This window comes from Vipera berus (genome assembly GCF_964194415.1).
Source record: "Vipera berus genome assembly, chromosome: 3".
Classification (NCBI taxonomy): Eukaryota; Metazoa; Chordata; class Lepidosauria; order Squamata; family Viperidae; genus Vipera; species Vipera berus.
The window spans coordinates 181,809,242-181,815,241 of NC_138204.1; positions in this window are offsets into that span (position 1 = coordinate 181,809,242).

The following is a 6,000-nucleotide window of genomic DNA, read 5'->3' on the forward strand; positions in this document are numbered from 1 at the left end:
GGGGCTCTCCATTTATTATGCCCCTGTCATGGACTGATCATCACCTCCTGCGGCTGGTCTTCCGTCTTGCCACCCCCCACCGTGGGGATGTGGAACCAACTAGATGGTACCGCCCCAGACGCTTCATGGACCCTCTCGGGTTCCAGGCAGCGCTGGGATCCCCACTTGCCTCCGTCGCTCACAGCTCGGCGGATGCCTTAGTGGAAGCCTGGGAAAGGGCAGCCACTGAGGCACTGGACCGAGTTGTACCCCTGCGGCCCCTGACCCGGTGCAGATCCCATCGAGCTCCATGGTTCTCCGCGGAGCTCCGGGAGATGAAGCGTCGGAAACGGGGCCTAGAGAGCTGCTGGAGGTCCAGCCGATCCGAATCCGACCGGTTGCGGTTAAGAACCTATATTAGGTCTTATCTCGCAGCGATGAGGGCAGCGAGGTGTAATTACTTCTCTGCCCTCATCGCGTCCGCAGATAATCGCCCGGCCGCCCTGTTTAGGGTGACTCGCTCCCTCCTTAATCAGGAGGTGAGGGAGGATCCCTTGCAGGGTCGTGCCGAGGAGTTTGGTCAACATCTGTCGGATAAAATCGCTCGGATTCGGACCGGTTTGGACTCCAGCTGGGCAGAGTCTGACGATCAGGACACGGGCGGTCTTGTCAATGTTATCTGGGAAGAGTTTGATTCTGTGACCCCTGATGAAGTGGACAGGATTATGGGGAGGTTGAGCTCCACCACATGTTTATTGGATCCGTGCCCTTCCTGGCTGGTTTATGCAGCCAGGGAGAGGACACGAGGCTGGTTCCAGGCGGTGATATCTGCTTCTTTGAGTGAGGGTAATTTCCCCACCGTCTTGAAGGAGGCGGTGGTGAGACCTCTCCTCAAGAAGCCTGCCTTGGACCCAGCTGTCTTGAACAACTTTCGTCCAGTCTCCAACCTTCGCTTTCTTGCGAAGGTTGTTGAGAGTGTGGTGGCGCATCAGCTCCCTCTGGTCCTGGATGAAGCGGATTATCTGGACCCATACCAATCGGGTTTCAGGCCCGGGTACAGCACGGAGATGGCATTGGTCGCTCTGGTGAATGATCTCTGGAGGGCCCGGGATAGGGGATATTCCTCTGTCCTGGTCCTATTAGACCTCTCGGCGGCTTTCGATACCATCGACCATGGTATCCTGCTGCGGCGTCTCAGGGGATTGGGAGTGGGAGGCACAGTTCTTCGGTGGTTCTCCTCCTATCTCCTGGGACGTTCGCAGTCGGTGTTGGCAGGGGGGCAGAGATCGGCCCCTAGGTCTCTCGTTTGTGGAGTTCCTCAGGGTTCGGTTCTCTCGCCTCTCCTGTTCAACATCTACATGAAACCGCTGGGTAAGATCATTCGTGGTTTTGGAGTTGGAGTATCATCAATATGCTGATGATACCCAACTTTTCATTTCAACCCCAAACCACCCCAGTGATGCCCTCGCTGTGATGTCCCGTTGCCTGGAGGCGGTTCGGGTCTGGATGGGGAGGAACAGACTTCAACTCAACCCTGACAAGACTGAGTGGCTGTACATTCCGGCATCCCGGGACATTCAAAACGTTCCATCACTTTCTATGGGGGGTGAGTTTTTACCCCCCGTAGATAGGGCTCGCAACTTGGGAGTCCTCCTGGATGCACGGCTTACCTTAGAAGATCATGTAGTAGCCGTGACCAGGGGGGCTTTCGCACAGGTTCGCCTGGTGCGGCAGTTGCGGCCCTATCTAGACCGGGATGCCCTGTGTACGGTCACTCATGCGCTCGTGACCTCTCGTCTTGACTATTGCAATGCTCTCTACATGGGGCTTCCCTTGAAGACCACTCGGAGGCTCCAACTGGTACAGAATGCGGCCGCGAGAGTTGTCTTGGGAGTTTCCCGGTACTCCCATGTTACACCTTTGCTCCGCGAGCTGCATTGGTTACCAGTTGTCTTCCGGGTGAGGTTCAAGGTCTTAGTGATGGTTTTTAAGTCCTTACATGGCATGGGTCCGGAATACCTCGGGGACCACCTGCTGCCGGCGTCGACTCCCCTCCGCCCCGTGCGTTCCCACAGAGAGGGCCTCCTCAGGGTGCCTCCAGTCAGAGAATGTCGACTGGTGGCCCCCAGGGGGAGGGCCTTCTCTGTGGGCGCTCCGGCTTTGTGGAATCAGCTGCCGGTTGAGCTCCGGATGGCACCGGATCTCCGCTCCTTCCGGTGCGGGTTAAAGACCCATTTATTTGAACAAGCTGGCCTGGCCTGATGGGGAATTACTTAGGGTTTTAATATTTATATATATATATTATTGTTTTTATTGTGGGCAATAATTTAATTCTTTTTTAACTTTTGTACTTTTGTAGTTTTAAGATATGCCCTGTTCACCGCCCTGAGTCCTTCGGGAGAAGGGCGGTATAAAAATTTAATTAAATAAAATAAATAAATAAATAAATAGTATATTTGTGCAAATTTTAAATTGCTAACAAAGAATTAAGGGAGACTGATATGCATTTCAAACTTATTAGTTTTCATCAGTCAGCCATACCCTTCTGAGATTCGAACCTGGGCTGATTGCACATTAGGCAGTTGTTTTCACCTCTAGGTCACAGGCTCTCTCTCGCTTTGTTAGCTGAGAAGCAAGGGGAGATATGTGTCAAATGCTTGTTAACTATTTTTTTTAGATTACCTTGCTAGGCCCCAAACATGGGGCCTATATTTAAATATATTATATAGAGAGAATAAGCTTTTCTTCCCTCTAGAATAAATCTATACCATATAGCAGAGAGACTGCTACATGGAAAAGCCTGGAAGCCAGAGTTATTTCAGTGCAGTAATTATTTCTTTCTCACTATCCAACTGTTCTGTTCTTCACCAAGGTTTAAAGAATCTATAAAAGAACCCTAAGCTTTAATATTTCAAATTTTAAGGAAGTCGCAGATTCAGCTGGTGTTTTTGTTTTAATCTGTTCTGGTGCTTCTAATGCTATCACAAAGTTATTTGATGGTTTTTTTCTTACAGATGTTCTTGTACTAAAGAAAAACTTGTTAGAAGAAGCTTTGGGGAAATATGTGAGCTCACAAATACACTTTTGGAGGTATTTTTACACTGAAAAGTATATCTTCAGAGAAAAGCAAAATTGAACAAGTAGCAACTACACTGTCATCTCATCTATGCATTATTATAGATCTGGTCTGTTTGCACTGGTGATTATGTTTCTCAGTCACCCCTAGAGTTAGCCCTCCCTTTGATTAACCATTGTTCTTTGTTCACAAGACCATAGATCTGAGCACATACTAACCTTTTCTTACTGATATATTTCTATTTTCATCCATGAAATGTCGGGAGGAATTTTTTATTATCTAATTCCTTTACATGCACTTGATTCCCAACATTTTGGGCAGCTCACCACAACTAAAGCAAAGAAAATACATGAAAAGTAATTCTAATTAATAAAAATATCTCTATATTGTGTAATGTTAAATCTTTAATAAAGCCAATTTTTAAAGGGTAGATCAATATCAGTACCCTAACTGTGATAATCTCTCTGTGCAAATCCCCATGTGTTGATATCAATGCCACATATTCTCCCAGCAATAGGTAACCAGATCAATCAACAATAGTATTAAATTAAAAACTGCAGTAACTACAAGGAGGTAAAATATTGATTTACTTTTAAGCTCCATCTTTTTCCAGCTTGGATTACATCCTAAATTATTTATACTTTCAAACAGTGTAGCTACAGCTGATACAGTCTGGGCATGGCTCTATGTGGTTCTTGAATAAGTATATCCTTGGTAAGATTTTTGTTCCAGTGGTAAGTAAAATCTCAATTCAGCAACTAAGTGGTTTTAACCAACAGAATATGTTTGGGCAGCTAACTTTAAAGAAAAGCATTCTTGGTGTTAAAAGATAGCCACATTACAAACCTCTGAAAGCTGAAAACCCCGGTGATTTTCTAAAAAATTCCATTCAAATAAAAAACTCATGGAATATGACATGAATTCAGTTCTGAGATATGCGAGGCAAAGCACAGGTTGTAAAATTATTTTTGCAAGTTTGTTTACAGAACATAGTGTAAGTTTAAAAAATGGTGACTTCTCTCTCATTTTCAGTATATTTCTGATTTGTTAACTGTGAGTATTAGATGAAATCTTGCATGTTTGTGAAGGGTGATATATTAGAGAGAACAATGAAATGGAAAATAGAGTAGCACTTTGATGTTCTATTATGTTCCACCTACTAATACTGACCAACATTCCTATTCCGTTTTTTGTTTATTTCTACGGAGAATACAGGGGAAAAACACAACTTGTCACAGAATCAACCAAAAGGATTTGGAATTGATTCAAAATATTAAAAAACACCCATTAGCAATTAACCAAATAGGTAAGAGTGGCAGGAAACAGAGTCTAGAAAAGGCAAACACTCATTAAAAGGGATTTTTGGCAAGCATATATTGAGTTTAAATTTTAGGCCCAAAATCTGATATAAACTATTTTTTGTAAGGACACTCAAATTGTACAGCTGCTCACACAAACAACTGCCAACTGACCGGCCATACTCAGCATGAGGTCCTCTATGGAACTGCATCAACATGGAGGGAAGTGTGTAGTAGGGTGCCCCAGGGCTCTGTTCTGGGCCCAGTGCTCTTCAACATCTTCATCAATAATTTGAATGATGAGATAGATGGGGAACTCATCAGATTTGCAGATGACACCAAGCTGGCAGGAATAGCCAACGCTCTAGAAAATAGGCTTAAGACACAGAAGGATCTTGACAAAGTTGAACATTGGGTGCTATTTAGCAAAATGAAATTCAATGGTGAAAAAAGTAAGGTTCTACATTTAGGCAAGAAAAACCAAATGGACAGGTATAGTATAAGTGGTACCTTGCTCAATAGCAGTAACTGTGAGAGGGATATCATATTCCTAGTGGACAATCACTTAAATATGAGCCAGCAGTGTGCTGCAGCTGCCAAAAAAGCCAACACAGTGCTAGGTTGCATTAACAGAGGGAGAGAATCAAGATCACGTGAAGTGTTAATACCACTTTACCATGCCTTGGCAAGGCCACATTTGGAATACTGCATCCAGTTTGGTCACCACAATGTAAAAAAGATGTTGAGACTCTAGAAAGAGTAAAGAGAAGACCAACAAAGATGATTTGAGGTCTGGAGGCTAAAACTTACAAGAAACGGTTGCTGGAATTGGGTATGTCTAGTTTAATGAAGAGAAGGACGAGGGGTGACATGATAGCAGTGTTCCAATATCTCAGGGGCTGTCACAAAGAAGAGGGAGTCAAGCTATTCTCCAAAGTGCCTAAAGGCAGGACAAGAAGCAACGGATGGAAACTAATCAAGGAGAGAAGCAACCTAGAACTAAAGAGAAATTTCCTGACAGAACAATTAACCAGTGGAACAACCTGCCTCCAGAAGCTGTGAATGCTCCAACACTGGATGTTTTTAAGAAGAGACTGCACAGCCATTTGCAGAAATGGTATACGGTTTCTTGCCTGAGCAGAAGGTGGACTAGATGACCTCCAAGGTCCCTTCCAACTTTATTATTACTATTACTATTACTACTACTACTACTACTACTACTACTACTACTACTATTATTATTATTATTATTATTATTATTATTATTATTATTATTATTAAGTATAGTCTATTCTGTAAAAGTTCATGTGTCTTCATGCAAAACTCCATCAAACGTATTATCATATAGCAAGAGGCATCTTGGACAGAAATGCTGGAAGATATGGAAGAAATCATCGAAGTTAGCCCAAATTCATAGAAAAGCCACAAGATCAGGTGGAATGAAGGAGAGAGAGAGAGAGAGAGAATTAAAGCAAAACAAAGCAAGGAGACACTGAATAGCAACAATACAACTATCAACAATAGTTTCCTGCTGAAAATAATCCTGAACAAATGATTCCTACAATTCTAGTATGATGAAAGGGAACTTATTAGTTTAAGTAAAGAAAAATAACATAGGTTGATATATTATTGTTATTGACTGCAGAA